We start from the raw sequence: 20,734 nt of genomic DNA, 5'->3' as shown, positions 1-20,734 counted from the left end.
TTCGGGAAGTCTAGAGCTGATGGGTCAGTGGAAACATTATGATATATTATGTATTTATACCTAAGAAAATTAACCATTTTCTTAATTCTAGTCTCTAAGAAGACTTTATCACAGTGAACTCTGAATTCAGGAGTAACAATGGATAAGACCTGAGTGTCACAGGAGATAAGGCACATCCAAAGATAACTGGATGAACTGACCTGTTGAATGAGATGTGAGCACGTCTTCCAAAGTGAGGATCTGATGTTGAAGTACTGGAGCTGGAGTCCTTCTTCCTGATACTCCTTGGCCCAAAGTTTCAGTTCCAACTTGAGATCACTTGTAGGTTGGGACAGTAAAGATAAATCAGCAACCCTGGAGTGACATTCACCTCGAATCTGCTGGAGGTATTAAAAGTGTGGCTCATCTTCCTGGAGTGTCATCTTACTTGACGTTTTGAGGAAATAATCATTTCTTTCGCCTTCAGTCTCAAGCATCTATATTGTGAAAATGCAAAAGATACATAAACTTAAAACACAAGAACTAAGACAGGGAGTCTCTTTGGTGCATATCCCCAGCATCCCACAGGCTTCTTACTTATTCTTTGCTGCCACTGGGGAGGAAGTGTTTGAGAATGGAAAGCACATGCTGTCATGTCAGGCTGGGATTCAAACTCACCTCAGCTTCTCGAGAACAATGTTGTTTGGGGAAAGCTGTCTGAGGTCTCTGAGGTTTTGCTTACTCATACTTAAAAAGAAGACACTCCATTCTACCCGCTAGTGTTGTCATAAATTTGAGACAGGTAGTGAAAACCTTATGCATACCTACCTAGATGGCCCCCTTTCCTCTCTGCTCTTACTCCCTAAAATTACACAAAGCCATTTAGCTATAAGTTAAAAGGAGGGAGACTAGGAGACCAGAGTGTTTTATCACAGACTTGCACTCAGGTTTGCTTCTCCGGAGTTAATTCCTTCACTGCATCTTTCATCATGATGCAGTCCTAAAGGCTGGGAAGGGGTCGACCCTGAGAACACAGACTTTGCCCCGGGTGTGGCTCCTGCGTTGGGACCCAGGCCTGGAAAGAGCCTTCAGTTGACTCTCTTTTCCTCAGTTCGCTGAAGCTGAGTAAAAGCAATGTTAAGGAGTTAGGCTATCTTGAATTACTAACCTACAAGGTACCTAGTAAATCTATGAGTAGGACAAGAGGGCACAAGAGGGGACCAGCCAGGTCTCCCAGGATTTCTGGTGGAGTAAAGGTGAAAAGGTTAGAGGACCAGTCAAAGGACTGCTGGAGACTCTGGAATTGTATAGAGTTTGGGGTCAGGGGTTTAGCTGCTGCTCTGCTGTCCGGGCTGTCTGGTCTCTGAGGGGGGCTGCAGTGTGGGAGTGAAGTGGCACTATAGGGTGGCGGGGAAGCCGACCCTATGCAGTGGAGATAGCCTTCTGCATCCCAAGTGGTTGATGGGTCAGAATGTGCCCAAGCTGGGAGTTTATAATTTGGAGACTATTTAAAGAGTAGTTTGTTCAAGGATACCTTCACTTATACCATTTGTGCAAATATGAAATTTTTAGTGATTATTTACTGAATGCAAAGCAAACCAAGGACACTGAAATGAGGCAAGACCTTAAGCTCACCATTTATCCATTCTTCACTCATTCAGCAACACCTAGCACTCACCAGGTACCAAACACCGGAATATAAAGTTTAGTGCATACCAAAACCAGGCAAAGACACCACCAAAAAAGAGAATTACAGACCAATATCACTGATGAACAGAGATGTAAAAATCCTTACCAGAATATTAGCAAATAGAATTCAACAGCACATAAAAAGATTATACATCATGATCAAGTGGGGTTCATCCCAGGGACACAAGGGTGGTTCAACATACGCAAATCAATCAATGTAATACATCACATCAACAAGAGAAAGGACAAAAACCACATGATCATCTCAATAGATGCAGAAAAAGCATTTGATAAAATTCAACACCCATTTATGATAAAAACTCTCACCAAAGTGGGTATAGAGGGGTGCTGAACATAATAGAAGCTACATATGACAAACCTACAGCCAGCATAGCACTCAACGGTAAAAAACTCAAAAGCTTCCCACTAAAATCTGGGACAAGACAAGGCTGCCCACTATCACCACTCCTATTCAACAAAGTCTTGTAAGTCCTAGCCACAGCATTTAGGCAAGAGAGAGAAATAAAAGGGATCCAAATTGGAAAAGAAGAGGTAAAAGTGTCACTATATGCAGATGACATGATGCTATATATAGAAAACCCTAAAAGGTCTGCACAAAAACTACTAGAAATAATCGAAGAATTCAGCAAGGTAGCAGGTTACAAGGTTAATGTTCAAATATCAGTTGCATATTCTTTACACTAATGATGAATCCACAGAAAAAGAAAGCAAAGAAACAATCCCCTTTAAAATAGCACCCAAAGTAATAAAATACCTAGGAATAAATCTAACCAAGGAGGGGAAAGAATTATACACAGGAAACTATAAACCATTGATGAAGGAAATTAAAGAAGAATTTTAAAAATGGAAAGATATCCCATGCTCCTGGATTGGAAGAATCAATATTGTTAAAATGGTCATACTGCCCAAGGCAATCTATAGATTTAATGCAATCCCTATCAAATTGCCCAGGACATAGTTCACAGAACTAGAACAAATCATGATAAAATTTATATGGAACCACAAAAGACCTAGAATTGCCAAAATATTACTGAAGAAAAAGAAAGAGGCTGGAGGAATAACTCTCCCAGACTTCAGACAATACTACAGAGCTATGGTAATCTAAACAGCATGGTATTGGTACAAAAACAGACATATGGACTAATGGAACAGAATAGAGAGCTCAGAAATGAACCCACAAACTTTTGGTCAACTGATATTCGACAAAGGAAGCAAGAATATACAATGGAATAAAGACAGTCTCTTCAGCAAATGGTGTTGGGAAAACTGGACAGCAGCATGTAAAGCAATGAAGCTAGAACACTCCCTTACACCACACACAAAAGTAAACCCAAAATGGATCAAAGACTTAAACATAAGACAAGATACAATAAACCTCCTAGAAGAAAATATGGACAAAACATTGTCTGACATACATCTCAAAAATGTTCTTCTAGGGCAGTCTACCCCAGCAATAGAAATAAAAGCAAGAATAAACAAATGGGACCTAATTAAACTTACAAGCTTCTGCACAGCCAAGGAAACCATAAGTAAAACAAAACGACAACCTACAGAATGGGAGAAAATTTTTGCAAATGAAACCGACAAAGGCTTGATCTCCAGAATATATAAGCAGCTCATACGACTTAAGAAAAAAACAAACAACCCAATCCAAAAATGGGCAGAATACCTAAACAAGCAATTCTCCAAGGAAGAAATACAAATGGTCAATAGGCACATGAAAAAATGTCCAATATCACTAATTATCAGAGAAACGCAAATCAAAACTACAATGAGGTATCACCTCACACCAGTCAGAATGGCCATCATTCAAAAATCCACAAATGACAAATGTTGGAGAGGCTGTGGAGAAAAGGAAACCCTCCTACACTGCTGGTGGGAATGCAGTTTGGTTCAGCCACTGTGGAAAACAGTATGGAGATTCCTCAAAAGACTAGGAATAGACTTAACTGTATGACCCAGGAATCCCGCTCCTGGGCATATATCCAGAAGAAACCCTACTTCAAAATGACACCTGCACCTCAATGTTCATAGCAGCACTATTTACAATAGCCAAGACATGGAAACAGCCTAAATGTCCATCAACAGATGACTTGATAAAGATGAAGTGGTATATTTATACAATGGAATACTATTCAGCCATAAAAACTGACAACATAACACCATTGGCAGCAACATGGATGTTCCTGGAGAATGTCATTCTAAGTGAGGTAAGCCAGAAAGAGAAAGAAAAATACCATATGAGATTGCTCATATGTGGAATCTAAAAAAAAAAAAAAACATAAATACAAAACAGAAACAGACTCATAGACATAGAATACAAACTTGCAATTGCCAAGGGGGAGAGGGGTGGGAAGGGACAGACTGGGATTTCAAAATGTAGAATAGATAAACAAGATTATACTGTATAGCACAGGGAAATATATACAAGATCTTGTGGTAGCTCACAGGAAAAAAAAAGTGACAATGAATATATGTATGTTCATGTATAACTGAAAATTTGTGCTCTGCACTGGAATTTGACACAACATCGTAAAATGACTATCACTCAATAACAAATGTTAAAAAAAGTTTTAAAAATGATATAAATAAATAAGTAAATAAATAAAAAATACAAAGTTTAGTGCTTGCCCCTAGGAATATTCATTTACCTAAGACTATATATTAAGTCATTCACTTCAAAAAAGTTATGTAAAATGCACATTTTAAGGGTTCATTTTTATTAATGTAATAACACTGTCAACCACTTTTTTCATCTCCTGATTTGTCAAAGGCCCAGGAACACCTCTGCCACTATCTTTAAAAAATTTTTTTAAATTAAAAAAATACACATATATATATATCTTTGGCTTGACTCTAAACCTTTTGAATCAGAATTTCTGCTCCTAAGGCCCAGGAAGCTGCTTTTTAACAGATTCCCAGTGTGGTCTTATGTAATTAAAAATCGAGAAGTATAGTTGACTCTTTCTTAACACCCCCCCTTATCGTGAGATAGATGACACCAAGGACTTCAAAAGCAAAAGCAGAAGAGATCATATCTGCCATGAAATTCCCAAACACAATCTTTCTAAGTATGTATTGGTGCATAAACTGATTTGTTTTGAATGATTTTATCAGTGAGGCCAATCCACAAAACAGCTATGCCAATCAAAAAGTCATTTCCTTTTGTTTGTGTTTGAACATCCACCAGCCCGGAGCTTGTTCCAGACAAAGGTTACCTGATTACATTACTGTAGCAGGTAGGTGGGTGGCTTCTGCAGGAACCACAGCCAAGACATCCATCAAAGGACTTTTCAGTGGGTAGGTCGGTGCTTAATGAAAGTGTCAATGGCTCTCACAGAAAAGTTTTATCTTGATTCCTGTTAACACTCTTGACAATAAACTTCTCTCTCTCTCTCTCAATTCATGGCCTTTCTAAATTTTTAAGTAGGCAAAGGTAATCGGGTCTAAGAGGACCCAGAGCACTTTTGAGGGGAGGTGGGGAGGGGTCCTGGCTTTTGAAAGAAAGCAAAGGGAAGCTGGAGCATGCTGGTGTTTACATCGGTGCTCCCAGAATCAGAGAGGCTCCAACCCACTCTCACGCTTACCTGGCCGCTTTGGAAAACTTTGTTCAGCATGGCTAAGCCATGGTTTTCTCATATGTAAAAGGGAGGAAATGATAACCAACACTTATTAAGTGTCTATTATGTACCAGCTCCACTCCTGAGCATTGGACAAGTATTCATTCATTTAGTCCTCACAGTGATGCTGTGATGGAGATGATACTATAATCCCTATCTCACAGCTGATGTAACTGGGGAGGAGAAAACAACTTCGTCAAGGTTCTGAGAGCTCTATGATGCTATTTGGAATATTTAGCACAGAGCCTGATACTTATGCTAAGATTACTATTAATAAGAAATTATTATATTAGCCTTGTTCTTCCTTTTTAAGCCCTCTTGAATAGTTACTTCAAAATTCACAGCCTCTTTGGTCTGGACCCTTGGGCAGCCAGTTAATTAGGATGTATTGTCTGAATGCAACCTGGTGCCCCCGCTTCACACTTCGGAAGAACACATTGAACTTCCAAGTTTGTTCCAGGTGATAATACTCTTTATTTCTCCAGGATGTGCTCATTACGCTGGGCAGGACTAGAAAGCAAATACCACGAAGGAGAGGTTTAATCTAAAACATTACTGGTTTGTCATTTTGTTTACTTCCCAGGGGGCACATAGAAGGTGCTTTGGCTGGATTCATGCACTTCAGACAGTTGATCCAAAAGTGAATTCTCTTGGTTGGTTGCCCTCAGAAGGGTGGGGCGAGAGGTAGTGTGGTGCGGGGACAGAGCCACATCTCTGTGAGGTTCTGGGGAGAGGAGACAGAGCTGTAGCTGACTCATGGCCCCTTTTCCTCCACCTAAAAAGTCTATGATTTGGGGCTAGCTACTTCAAGTACTCAAACTTGTACTTAAACTCATAGGGCTATTCTGGGAAAGTAAACACGAGAAAGTGTAGAAAGCTTCTAGCACATTGTCACTCAGCAGATGCTCAATAAATAAAACTGAGGTATAAAGTTTATCTTTCTTAATGTTTAGAGAGAGATTACCAAGCTGTGAACTCCAGTCAGGCCAGTTATGACCAGCAGCATACAGAAACCACTGGCTCAGGGGCCATCATCACATCCTTTCTTTCATTGAACCAGTAAATGCTTGAGGCATTTAGAAATTAGAAAGCAGGGGCTGGGTCTAAAGACAATTCCTATTCTAGTGTTTTTTGAAACCTGAGGCCTTTGATGCAATCTGCTAGATGTCTTGGTAGAGAGTGTTTTTGAGGGGACCTACCTAGAGAAGTAAGTTTCTTCAGAATGGGAAGAGAACGGAAGCCGTAGCCCCCGAGGTTGTGGGAACTTACTCTCAGCCTCCTGAAATCTCCTAGGGGTACTGACAAGACCTCAAATAGCACGTCTGCATGGTTTTCCTGGAGGGGCTGGACTCTAGAACAGAGCTTCCCAGGCTCAGCCATGGTGTGGGACCCCAAGCTCACTGCAGAACGTCAGACTCACCAGAACTAAATGGGCCTCCTGGCTGACACAGTCGATTTCTCAGTGTAACCAATATGGACTGAAAATCCAAGATGACTTCCTGATACTTCCAGGTTTTCTAGAATTAATTCTCACCCATTTCAATCAAAGATCCTCTTAAAACAATGGTGAGAAGAGGTTCTAAGATTGCCTCCAATTGGATTCCCTGGCAACTTGGTATCTTGAACAGAAGAGTCATAATATTTCTCACACTCCCAAGTACAGAGTGAGATTCACATTTGCTACATCTGTTAGACAGTCGTTTGAGACCCCCTTGTTGAAATCCCAGGGAGACATTAAAGATGAAGTAAAATCTGCACTATTTAGTGTTCCTTCTTCCTTCATGAAAAGCTCCATTGAATCTCATCTGACAGCAGGGACCCACGTGATTCTGCTTGAAATCCAGACTGCAGAACCAGTTTGAACCTCTAAGCACAGTGGTTTACAAACTCGAGCATGCACCAGAATCACCCGGAGAGCTTATTAAAACGAAGGCTGCTGGGCTTTGCTCCTAGAGTTTCTAATCCAGTTAAGTCTAAAGTTGCCAGAGAATTTTCATGTCTAACAAGTTCCCAGGTGATGCCGACTCTGCTGGTCCAAGGTCTCCATTCTGAAAATCACACCCCATAGAAGGCAGCCTAATAGACGCTGGGTTTGGATTCTCATTCAACCTAGTTTTTAGAGGAAATTCCTTTCCTATGTAGCATGAATCTATATTCTTCCTTTAGAACACTGTCCCCTACACCCACTATCCATATTCTCCACTAAGCCCCATTGTGCAAGCTGGTTTCTGGAAATTTCTACGCATAAAGCCCATTTCTCACATCAGGGTTTGTGATAAGCACTAGATAAAATTGTGGTACTTTTCTTTCACTTTTTTAATGCTTAAAGTTTTTTTTTTATTTGTGGGGTTTTTTTCCTTCAAATTTTACTGTTAAAGGGAACTCTGAACCTGTCTCTTTAGTAACCATAAGTATTATACATTGAACTTAAGAGTTCTAGGATTCTGAGTAGGGTAAGAAAGCAGAGATTGGAATTTGTGAGATATATATATATATATATATATATATATATATACATATATATATATATACACACACACACACATATATATATATATATAAAACATCATTTTATTTTCTTCAAATACAACCTACCCAAGACTCTTATCTGAGTTGGTTTTAAAAAGCTATTTTGTGTAACAAATTGTATCCAATTTTTTCTTGCACCCTGTAGATATTTTTTCATGGACTGATGAACAGAGGATAGGATCTGTTATAGAAATTAAATAGTGTAGTGGGTAAAAAGCATGAGCTGTGCTGACAGATATACCTTGGTTCAACTTTCAGCTCTGTTCCTTCATAAATAAGGGGTGACCCCAGGCAAGTTCATTTTCCTCTCTGAGCCTCAGTTTTTTATCACCAAATAACAGAGATAATGCCTGAGCTTTGGGCTGGAGTGAGGGCTGATTTAGGTGATGTTCGTAATAATAAGCACTGTAAATAGAATCTATTACTGTTTCTTAAAAAGGATCCTTTTTCACATTTCAGCCCCCTTGACACCCTCCCCCCAATTTTATAGTTTAAAAAGAAAAAGCTCTCAGTGGAAAACTAGAGAAAAAAAATTAATTTGCACATACTGGATATTACAGGAAGGTGCTATTAACAAACTACAAGGTTTTCACCTGTTACGATAAAGTGGCTGTGTTTGTTTACTGTTTACTCCTATTTCAGTGGTGTTTGCCTGAATCAACCTTAGCTAAGAGAAGTTATACAGTTTAAATAAGTATCAGAGGACTGGAGAGGACTTTTCTCCGGCCAAATAGACAGTGTTAGAATGCTGGGTTAACATCAATACAGATGAAACCATTTGGATAACATCTCTCCCTACAAACACAGGATATTCGTGTTACAGAAGTATTTGCAGTTTAGATGAGACAAACCTGGAAAATATATACATATATGCACTGAAATACAGAAAAACTATTTGTGCCAGTTTTGAACAGTTTTTATTATTTAAATGCAGTTCGTAACATTGTACCTCTCAGGTTTTAGTTCTGTGTCATGTGAACCTAAATGAATGTGTTCGGATGAGGCACAGCCAACAAAAGAAAGTGACTCTGGTTCACGTAAGACAGAACCAGATGTGTGTGTTGGGAGGGGCGAAGAACAAAACTGGCAGGTACGGCGTGGCTCACTGAGTTAAAGAAGGTGGATGAAACAGGCCAGGAGGGAACAAGAAGCAGAAGAGCTCAGGCAGCTTGATCAGCAGGCTGACTCTCTGCTGGGTGCCAACTGCTTCTCCATCTGTGAGTCACTGCTCAAGAGAGAAGGGTCCCTCCTTCATGTCTGGCTCAGGTCAAGAACTTATCTATTGTTAGGGGAGAGCAAGGAGCCTTGATTGACAGTTCTACCTATGCTGCTGCATACAATTTGTGGCGGTCAGGGGGACTTCCTCCACCCCCCAAGATAGCCTGCTGTTACCACATATGAAAGGAATGGATGCAAAAAGCAGTGTACAAAAAGCCCATCAATAAATTTGTTTATATCTGTTCACATACCATGTTCATCTACCTTAAAAGAAAAAATGCCATAGGCTTAGAATAACAGCCAAAAGCATCTTAAAAATGCAACTTTGGTCCTCAACTTTTCCAAATTCTTAAGCCACCATGCTATGCACATTAAATATTAACTGTTAGATTATTCAATGTAAATATCCAAGATGGCAAGATAAAACTCATTAAAAGGAATAATGTTCATTTGAAAGGCTAATTTATTCGCATCCAATGCAGTGGCTATTTTGGTGTTCGCTTTTAACAGCAGTGGCAATAAAACCTTTGGCAATACTGTTAATTTATTGAAGGCTATAGCTAGTAAATATTTAACACAGCCCCAAACATTTTAATCTACTTCCCATTAATATTTTACCTAATGGTTTTTCTCTCATATAATCAATATTTTTAATGCTTAATATTTTCATTGGTCTTCAATTTGGAGAGATGGAAAAGGAATTTAAGCTTAAGATAAGAAATTGTATCTACAAACTAAAGAAAAAGTTAAAAATATCTAAACCCCTTAGGGAATGGAAAATCACTCTATTCTAAAATGGATGCCATAAATTTTATATTAAATGAAGACTGAATCATAAATGTTTCTTCTTTCAACTCTTTAATATTCAACAATTATGTCTCTCCTTAATGTCCTTTGGCATTAAATTTAATTGACCTTGGTTATGTCAATTAGAAGCACTTGTATTATTTATGGGTTTTTATGAATTGTCTTTATCAGGTCTGTTGGGTTTCAGGCCACTTGCTTCATCAAATCCTCATCTTAAAAGTATTGGGAGTTTTTAAACCATTTCTAAGACAGTAAAACATCTACTCAATTCCTATATGTTCATGCAGGTGGTAAACATTTTCTGTAAAGGACGAGATAGTAAATATTTTAGGCTTTGTGGGTTATGTGCTGTCTCTGTCACCTCTTCTTCTTTTTAACAACCTTTTAAAAATGTAAAAACTCTCACTGGGAAGAGTGTTAAAATTTATGGACATGTTTAAAACCGCCATACTTTCTAAGAAATAAACAAAAAGTCAAGAGACCTTTTTTCTCAGAAGGAAATTTTAAAGTTTCATAATGGCTCAGGTGATTCCAAAAGTTTGGTCAAAATAGGGAATTGTGGTCACACTGTTATTTTGTGACTTTCTTTGGACTGGTCCTGAAGGAAAAATGGCTCCTTACATAGTACAACTATGATGGTGCTTCACTGCATTCAGACTGCCGGTTTTACTAAAAGGAGAAAACAGATTACTGACCTCTCTGAGTGTGCAGATTTAATACCATTGGATATTGTGTTTTTGGTTTGTCCCCTGAGCATGAAAATGGATATATGAGTCATAGAAATACAAGTGTATTTGAGCGTCTATGGTAGGCTAAATAATGTCCCCAAAGATGTCTGCATCCTGAACCTGCGAATGATACTTTACAAAGGGACTCTGCAGATGCAGTTAAGGATCTTGAGATGTAGACGTTATCCTGGAATATCCAGGTGGACTTTAAGCATAATCATTAAGTGTGCTTAAACGAGGGAGGCAGAGGGAGCTTTGACTCGAAGAGAAAGTAGGAGAGGTGATGGTGGGGCAAGAAGTTGGAGGAATGCAAGGAAGAAGTCACAGTCAAGGATTGAAGGTACCACCCAGAAGCCAGAAAAGCCAAGGAAAGACATTTTCCCCTCAGAGCCTCCAGAAGGAAACTGCCCTGCCTACACATTGATTTTAGCTCAGTGAAACTGACCTCAGACATCTGGCTTCTAGAGATGCCTGAGAATAAATGAGTTGGTGGCACTAGGTCACAGCAGCCGTAGGAGACTAACGTAACAGATGCTCCTATACACATTCACGGAACACCTGGCTGGCACAGTTGTTTGCGCATGACATAAACTGGGGTGACTTAAGGAGTTTCCTGTAATTCTCTGAGGGTTAAAATAAAACTGTTCATAGTAGTTGCTAAATCAATGTAAGCTAAATATAAGTTAAATAAGATATATGTTAAGTAAATGATTAGAAAGTAGAGGACAATAAAGGCAATGGTGAAACCAGAGGGGGAATTGGCAAAAGCTCCCAAAAGGAAAGGGCGCAATGAAGCAGGGTTGAAACTGAAAAGGCCCCAAGGGAACTGAGAACAGATTCTCTCCAGGGAGACGGAAGGATGTATCTCAGGGCTCCCTAGAGGGTGGATGAGGCTGTCTCTCCCAGCACTTGAGTCAACCTCGCATTATGGGGCAGAAGGATAAGGTGTGGCATTTATTCATCCAACCCTGAGGACTCATCATGTTCCAAGAATGTGCTGCTCCTGGGGACACACAGTGAGCAGTGTCTCCAGTCCCCAGCGCACGGACAGAGGCAGGGTTGGCCCCAACAAACACACATGGAGGCAGAGTCTTCTTGCATACCCCCCGCAAGTTGAAAATTAAGTTTCAATTTATTTTAAAATCAGAATATGTTAAATGCCAGACTTCTAACAGTAATGCTTTGGAGTTATTTTTACATCTTGACTAATAAGAAGATAAAGATTCAAGGGGAAAACATTCAGGTTCATGATACTTAGGCATCTTGCTGAATCTCTGTTTGCATCATGTGTATATCAACTGTCTCCTAGAAGTGGCAAAGCAGAAGGCTCGAGCGTGGATTCTGGAGCAGGCAGCTGGGTTTAAATCTTAGATTTTCCATGAATTAGGTTTGTGACTTTGGACAGAAATCACGTACTCTCTATGTCCCTCAATTCCCTCATTTGCAAAATAGAGAAAACAACAGTAGCTACCCCACAGGCTCTCATAAGAACAGAAAGGGCTGATGACTGTAAAGCACTAACATCATCAGCCCACAGGACAGGCTGCTGCATGTTTGTTGAGTTCAAGTATTTAAACCGCTTTTAAGACCCTGGAGTCCCTAAGAAAGCACATTCATACTCTGTAAATTGCTTAACATTTTCAGAGGACAACATTTTCCTGCTTGACATTTTCCACACTCACTTTCCAAGAGTCCCCATGACAAATTTCCACTTACTATTCAACAAATGCAGACAGAGCTCCTTCTGTGAAAGCCAAGTGAACCCGTATGTTGCAGGAGTGTCAGTAACACGGACAGGAAGGGTTTCACAATCTGTGAGTGAGGAGAAAGCTTGTGAGTACAATGGGAAATGAGGTACTCCTGCCACTTCTAAATCACTTCAAACCCTTTCAGACTGACATAAGTGCTGGGGATGTGAATCAGAGCTCTTATCTCAAGGTGGGGAGGTGAAACACTTACTGGCTTTGCCAGTTGGACAGAGCTGCATTCAAATCCCGACCCAAGCCTTCCTAGAGACATAACAAGCACGTTAATTCAACTTTCTTGATCTAAAAGGGAAAACTTTGCCACTTTCGCTGAATCCTAAAACAGGCATCTATATGCAACTCAATAATTTAGCGCATCATACCTATCCTTGGCTAAGTGTCTCAAGACTGTATGTAGGTGGAGTACTGAGAAATTGGAGCACCTAGGGATCAGATGCACATATTTGTGCTCTCCAGTGCTACCTCAAGCCTGTCTTTTGTGAGCTTTTACTGGCCAAGTTTTCTGCCTTTACTTTTGTTTAGCCTTTAAGAAATTGAGAGCATTCAGGCATTTCCTCTGCCAAGTCTAGCACATAATACAGGGAAGGGGCATAGATACTTTCCAATCTCTGCAGTGAAAGTGGATGTGTAACATACAAAAGAGCTGTGGCTGGTCAGACAGCCCTTGCCAGTCACAAGGTCCCAGGCACCCATCTCAGATTTCACTCCCTGCTGCTCCCACTACTGACCCCAAAAGGAGGAACTGACTCTGCAGACAACTGAAATCACAGTCATTTTCTTCATTTCCTATGTGAAACTCCCACTCTTCACCCCCTCCACAGACACACCACCCGCTGTCCGGGTCCCAGGTTTATCTCACATCCATGGAAAGTGATGCCTGAGAGAAAGAGCTTTTTATTTGTCTTTGAATTTTGGCCTCTTCTTAAATGAGACAGTTGTTTAGAGGGATTTTCATGGTGTCAGGTTAGTTATTTAAAGGCTCTGTAACTTTACTCTGGATATAAAGAAACAGGGAAGAGGGCTGGATTAGGATGATTTCGCTACGGTACATCTTTTTTATTTATTTATTCAGTGACATAGCTGTATGTGGTATAAATCAACATAGGGCAAGCGTGATTATCCATATTTTACAGATAAGAAAACAGAAAGAAAAGGCACAGAGAGGTTAAATGACTTGCCTAGGGTCACAAAGCTTATTAGTAGCCAACCCAGAACAAGAACCTAGGACTGAAGACAGCAGGGGGTGTTTTTCTCTGCCACACACTCTTGATAATCAACATAATCAAAACCTATTTGGGAGGTAAGTGGGTCCAATAAAATAAGTCCTTGCTCCTTTTGTTGGGTGTTTGAATTGACCTAGATATCAAACTTTCTCAAGTCTCGCTGTATTATTCAGTTACTGTATACTCTGGTTTTTTTTTTTTTTTAAAGCAATGCTTATAGCTTTTAGATTGCTGATGTGCATTAAGGGAGATAACTTTGGTAGCTGTCAAAGAGGAAGTCACCCAGGTGAATCTGGGACACTGTGAAATTTAGAAGCAAGACCAGGTACGCACTTTAAGGATGCAAGGAACGGAGGGAGCTGAAGGGAGACCAAAGGATTTGCTTTACACTCTTGGTTTTCCCTAGAGGAAGAGGAAGCCTTCCCATTTTAGATCCAAGGGGAAGCCCATTCGTCAAGGTCAGAGCTCCATCCTGCCTGCTTCTTTACAACAGCATCCTGTCCCCACTGTGACTTACTCTCTTTATTCTACTTTTGTCCTATTGCATAAGTGACATTTCTTTTAGTCTTGCTCTAACATCCTGGGACCAACTCACAGTGTCATAAACTGGTGAGTGACCCTGGGCCCAGAGGTCTGGTGGCTCTTTCCCTATAACTAAATTAGGGGATAACTCTGATGTGATCATTAATCTCCTCTACTCTCCAGGTAAAGAGGCTGAACTCCAGGACAGTACGTAAGTAGGAAAGCAAGTGAGGAATCTTGGCAAATTCTGAATTCCCAAAGCCGCACCACTATATTCTTCCATCTTGTTTCCTTGGTCTGCTCCAGGAAAGGTGTGTCCTTGTCAGCATTACAATGACCCTTTCCATCTCATGAAACTAAAACTGGAGAGACAGAACATTGCTGTACTATTTGGGGAAACTTTGCCTGGTAGTTGGTTGGTTTTGGTTTTGCTTTGAAGTCTGGAGTGGCTGATGAGGGGATGAATGAATAAATGTTAATGTCATAAATTATCCTGTGATTGTTAACTGATCATTTCTCAGGGGGATCTGAACTCCCCAGGGAACTCTGCTCAAGATTTCTTAACTCTTTTGAGACACCATCCAAAAATGGTTACCTGGCTAAGAGAACTTAAGAGCTCCATGCCATTCTGCCTATTCTTCTGGACACAGCTCTACTCATATTCTGCTAAAGCTGGTTGAAATTTTAGGAAGCCCAACCCCGTTATAAGGGTTTTGAAAATTTTTTTCACTATTCATAGCTCACAATATGGTACAGAATTTGGGGAATAAACATTTAATAATAAGCCAGGGCCTGACCAACAGAAATATAGTTTTGGGCCTGGCTGATGCAGTCAGAGACAGATGTCATTTCCTAAGATATAGATAATGAGAGAGATTAAGAAAGCAGCCGCAGAGTGAAGAGCAGGGAATGGCGGGGACGATTTGGGAAGAGCGGCGCTGGGACCAGAGGCACAGAGGAAGACACCTATAGACATCTAATAACAAGAATGGGGGTCCCTAGCTGAGAAGGAAGGAGTAGTTTAGACTTGATCTGCTTGTACCCACAGACCAGTTAGTAAGGACCCAACTCTCCCAGGGACCAGATTTCACAGCAATATAAAATTGGTTTGTAAGAAAAAAAGTCTGACTTATTAAAGGATGTCCAGCGAAGTTACGTAACTCAGGTGACTATAACTCATTTATTTGAGTACATATTCTATAGATGCTTATCAGACTATAGTAACAAAGGTCTTGTACTATAAACTATAGTTGTGACTTGAATGACTTCCCTGAGAAGGATGTGGAAAGGATCCCATATCTCTTGCTAGCAGCTCCCCAGGTCAGCATATAAAGAAATAAAACATCTTACGTCCTGGTTCACAGTAATGGAAGGGATTCCAAGTAAACACGGAGTCTCCTATCTGAGTGAAGTATTGTTAATTTATTAATATCAGTGCTTCTCCTACAGATGCTATAAATTAAGGACCTTCTAATGAATTTTTTAACCCGTGGGTGTTAAAGAGTTGCCTGTTACAAATCAAGCTTAATCCTGCCCTTGATAACGTCGTGTCTATAGACTAATTTTTTTAAGGTGGAGTATAGTATACCTCAGCAGATTTTCTTCCTCACAAGTTGGAATAATTCTTTAAAAAACAGCAAGAAAAATCATGAAAAGTAGCCCAACCAAATACTCATTTCTTTACTTAATGTTGCATTGCCCAGCAATTTTCTTCACTGTCATTTTTTCAGTGGAAAAATACCTGGGGTTCATCTACTGAAATTCAACTGAACAGAGTAATTTAAAAAGAATCAATAGGCATGGGAATAATCAGGAAACTCTTGCCCTCGCAATACAGCATTTGTTTCTAATTACCACTTCGTTGAGTCCCAGTTACAAATTAAGTCTCTTTTATTTCAATTAACAATTTAATGGTGCTTTAGAGAGATAAATAATGTTTTAAAAAGACAAACCTCTGATAAAGCATCCCCAATGCTCTCCCAAAAGAAAACATGATAAAGGCTTTGAGCTTTGAAAAGAAGCCTGGGAGAGAAGATCTGTGGACTGCACTGTCCACCATGGGTAGCAGATAATGGCCTTTGTTAGAATGCCCCCGCTATCTGGGACCCTCTCTCCTATTCTATTGCATATGTCAGCTCTGATCTCCTTACGTGGGGAACAGGCCAGCGAGCCAGCTGGGCATCTAGCCAACAAGTATTTATTGAGCACCTACATTCTACCAGGCATTTAAGCTAGCTCGTGAGGATACAGGGATGAATAAGATTCAGTCCCTTCTCTCAAGAAGATTATTGTTTAGTGGTACAGACAGATGTATAAAGTAATACAGAATATATGCTTGTATGTGTATGACTGAAACATTATGCTGTACACCAGAAATTGACACAACGTTGTAAACTGACTCTACTACGATAAGAAATAAATAATATAGGTTAAAAAAATAAAATAACAACAGTGTAATGTATCTCAGACAATAACCAAATAAGAAGAGCTATAAAGATTGCTAAATTCACTTACTGTGTTATATCATTTCATCCAGAAGCTTTGAATGGACAAAGGAATATTTCACATACACACCCTCTCCTGGGCGTGATGTGTGATGTGTATGTGAGGAGGGTGGTGAGATGTCTGATACCACTATAGGTGACCACAAACTCTAACTCTCCAATCCATAAGGCCGAGCTTGTTACAAATTTTTATTCCAACTCTGGGCCATATGATAAAGTCACAGAATGTTAGGACTTCAAGGAATTGGGGAGTATGTCTAATTGACTCTCTCATTTCACAGATGAGGAAACTGAGACCTAGAGAAATAAAGTCACTTGCTTGGGAAGACAGAGACAATCACTGGAAATCCACAGTACAGTTCGGCTTTCCTAACTCTCAGCCAGACATTTGTCTGGCCTTATCTGACTTGACCTCCATGCAGGCTCAGGACCCACGACTCTTGTTCTCTCTCTCCTGTGCTGCTGCCGAAACCTTCCATGTCAGCAGCCACAGCTGCTAAGCCAAGTTAGAAATCTGCATTTTTTTTAAATTAGAGAACTGGAAGGAACAGAGAGACCCAAGATAGAAATCCATTCTCAAAATTCTCCTCAAGAACTGAAGCTTCCTTTGAAGAGTGTCACTAATCTAAAATAAATGCCTACTGAGCATATTGCAGTAAAACGTCTTTTGTCTGACCCATGGATGGAGTATTAGTTTCCTATAAAAAATTATCACAAACTTGATGGCTTATAACAACAGAGATGTATTCTCTCATGGTTCTAGAGAACAGACATTTGAAATTGGGATTGCTGGGCTGAAATCAAGATGCTGGGAGACCCCCTAGATGCTCTAGGGGAGAACCTGGTCCTTGTCTCTTCCAGCTTTTGATGACCACTGGTATTCCCTGGCTCGTGGCCACATCACTCTCCTCTCTTCCTCTGTGGTAACATCTTCTCCTCTGCCTCCCTCTCATTATATTACACATGTGATTGCATTTAGAACCCACATGGATAAGGCGAGATAACTTGCCATTTCAAGATCCTTAACTACATCTTCAAAGTTCTTTTTTATCAAAAAGATAACATTCACAGATTTCAGGTTTTAGGATGTAGATAACTTTGGCGGTGGTTAGGGGGGCATTAATTAGCCCACCACATACTGGTCATTCATTCTTCAGTCAGAGATCGTGACACAGTTTCTTGCTTTTGCCCCGTTTATCTTACATATAATTACTGTGCTTGGAGATTTCAGGGATTTTTACTAGAATGTTTCTTTTGCTACATCTCCAAAATATCTTAGGGTGTTTTTCATAACCTGTCATTGATGATTTTTTCCTAAGAGTTTGGCTATCTATCATGGTCAGTGCTCTGAGGTCATCAAAATCACCTTGCAACTGGATAAAAAATCAGGAGGAGGCATAGAGAGATCTGCGTTTTACACGTTAGGAAACCTTTGTGGTCCCTGATGTCTGTTTTTAGAGCTGGAGGTAATCTGCTGACAGTGACTGCTGCGTTCAAGGAGTCAAGTGTTCTCACTCCCGTCGCAAGTCAGATAAGACAGCTGGGTGCCCTAATAGTCGTCACTGACTCACTGTCAGGTGGATCTGCGCTCTCTGTCAACTTTTCAATGTTATAGACTTCACCAAGTAAAAACTCCCCTTTTCCTGTGTACAGAAACAAGAAAAACTAGTGGATGGCGATGACAGCCAGAAGTCCTGTGCAAGAAAATAAACATGAAGTGCCCTTTTGTGCCTCTGAGAACTCCTGCGCTAGAGATGGACCCCTCGGGGTCTCTTGTCGGATTTTCAGCTTCTCACTGATACGCGCTGATATGCCAGCATACAAGGCAGCTTTGTAGTAGGGCCAGAGGGCCCTGCAAACCGTTACGCATGAAGCACAGAGTTCAGCAAACAAGCATGCAGGAATAAGCCTTAGTACTGGTCAAGGGCCTTGGACTGAGAACCACTATGAGACAAGAGAGGCAACCACTTCTGAGACTGGTTTCCAAAGCAGGGTGGCTTGGTTCCACCCACATATGTGACCTCTGACCCAGTTCAGAACAGAGCTAGCCACAAGTGACAACTACAGAGAGGAAGTTAGTGAGAAAGACAGAGACACAGCCCTTTACTGACAGCATTAATCCCTGCACCTGGGTCCCCCAATTTCCTACTGACCTTTTCAGCATAACAAACAAGTTCCAGTCCTCCCAAAGAGAACCTACAATAAGTTCATATTCATTCATGGTAACTGAGCTCAGGCTATAAAAACTTAGTGTTATTTGAATTTCTTAATTCCTCAGTGGATGTATCTGCAAGTTCACTGACAGCAGGAAAAGAATTGCCAAGGACTTTAGTTAACATTTCTTTGTACAATGGAGAATAAAGAAATAAATTATTTTTGATATATCTACCTTGTCCTCCAAACATGATTGTGGGTCTCTTTCCTATAAAAATTCATTTCTACATAAATAGTACTTAACCTTTTCTTGAAAGGTAAAGATATCACATTCTCTTTTCTCCAGCCCAAAGATAACCATATTTCACGCAGATTATAAGTAATTTAGATTTAACATTCTTCCAAGAGGTTTTCAAGAATTACAAATGGTGAGGTTCCGCTACTATTTTTATTTAGAAAAACGACAAGCCATCGAACCAAGAGAGAAGAAAGATTGAAGGTTGAAAAGAGAGTGTAGTACATAGAAAAAGCATATTGGAATTACCAGAAGCCTTGGTTAATTGCATGACCACAAGGTCTGAGTATCCATGTCCTAATAGTTTAGATATAAAATAATATTGAACTTGCTGTGTTGTAAAGGTAACACTTCCTTGTAAATAGGAGACTCCATGTTAGATGTTATTATCCACGTGGCTTAGTTATGATGGAGAAATGTTCCTCAGCTGCATGGGGATCCTATCATAAATGAGTAGATTAGATCAACATTTACATTCAGGTTCTAGCCTGCCCATACTTTTCTTGGCTCCTTTTCCAAATCAAATGTGGCAGCAGTTGTGACTGAATCAGTCTAACTGCTCAGACACCGGCACTGCACCCTGGTCTCTTTTCCAAGGCCAACTGCTGTCACTGTTTATTCTCATCAGCACTGGCTACTGTCACTGAGCGCTTGCAGACAAAGCATCAGCACATCCCTCAGAGGGCAGCTCCGTGGTCAGCACCCTATCGTAAACCTCCCAAGCCAGGAACACTTTCCCGGTCCTCTTCCCTGAGAAGCTGGAGAAAGAAAACAAGATGCTGAGGACCGGGAACGAGGGGCTTCACGTCCTGCTCGTTTTCTACGGTTCGTTTTATGCCCTAAAGGGATGAGGACTGCTGTCACTGCTGCTATGACCCCTCCTCTCTTTAACTGGGCCCAGGACAGATGGGACGCAGTGTACATGGCCTTATAAGTGGTTGAAACACTGACATTCTTCTGTAATGGTTTGTAAAGAAGTACTGCTCACACACTGCCCAGGTGTCAGCCCCAGACTTCCCAAGTGCCCCCTTCATTTCCAGCAAGGAAAAGGTCAGCCCGGCACAGCAGGGGGTCTCCAGACCTTCTGGGCGCCCTCTGTGTTTGTGAATAGTGATTTGAATGCCAAAAATGTAGGTGGGTCCTCTTTGGCTTTCAGGGTAACGCTGAGAATTTCAGGATAATGTAGAAGATCTATGGCTTTCCATTTGAAAATGTTTAATTTTCATTCAAGAATAAATATTGATCAAGAGCTTACCATGTCCGAGGCATCATTCCAGTACTAGTGATTTTTCAGACGTGTTTCTTATGGATTTCACAGAAGATCATGGCTCAGTCTACCTGGAACTGAAGAAAAAAAAAAAATTGCACAGATATTTATAGATTCGCTATTTCCTACCAATTATGATAACTTCCTGTCACCATGATGAACCACATTCATTAACAAATGAGGTCAGAGGACAGCTTCCTAGAGGACACTGACTCCTTCATCCATGAAATCTTACTTTACTTGAACTTACTGTTTTGGAAAGTCCGGGTAGTTTAAAATGTCATGTCTTATAGTATGTGAGGAGACAGGAACTTAAAAACTTTCTATTTTCCACAGAAAATATAAAATATAGCCGATGTAGTCCAAAACAATTTTAGGGAACAAAAAGATAGCCATTATCCATCTACTTGTC

The 20,734-nt window shown here is 40.4% G+C and overlaps 1 long non-coding RNA gene across 9 annotated transcripts in view; it reads right to left on the bottom strand.

Annotated features, from left to right (window-relative positions):
• Positions 1-200: 200 nt before the first annotated feature.
• The window catches only part of LOC105082918 (uncharacterized), a 456,837-nt gene continuing 436,303 nt past the window's right edge, over positions 201-20,734 (bottom strand). For 7 of the 9 annotated variants that reach the window (XR_012508216.1, XR_012508218.1, XR_012508219.1 and 4 more), the window contains 3 exons: positions 20,311-20,399; positions 12,308-12,403; positions 201-476 (listed from right to left, as the gene is read on the bottom strand). This is a non-coding gene — a long non-coding RNA (uncharacterized LOC105082918). The remainder of the gene's footprint in view (positions 477-12,307; positions 12,404-20,310; positions 20,400-20,734) is intronic. The other 2 variants (XR_012508220.1, XR_012508224.1) reach the window with 1 other exon arrangement.

The sequence above is a fragment of the Camelus bactrianus genome, chromosome 7 (assembly GCF_048773025.1).
Source record: "Camelus bactrianus isolate YW-2024 breed Bactrian camel chromosome 7, ASM4877302v1, whole genome shotgun sequence".
In the NCBI taxonomy this organism is placed as follows: Eukaryota; Metazoa; Chordata; class Mammalia; order Artiodactyla; family Camelidae; genus Camelus; species Camelus bactrianus.
Note: the sequence above shows the minus strand (reverse complement) of the source record. Positions and strands in the feature narration are given on the sequence as shown.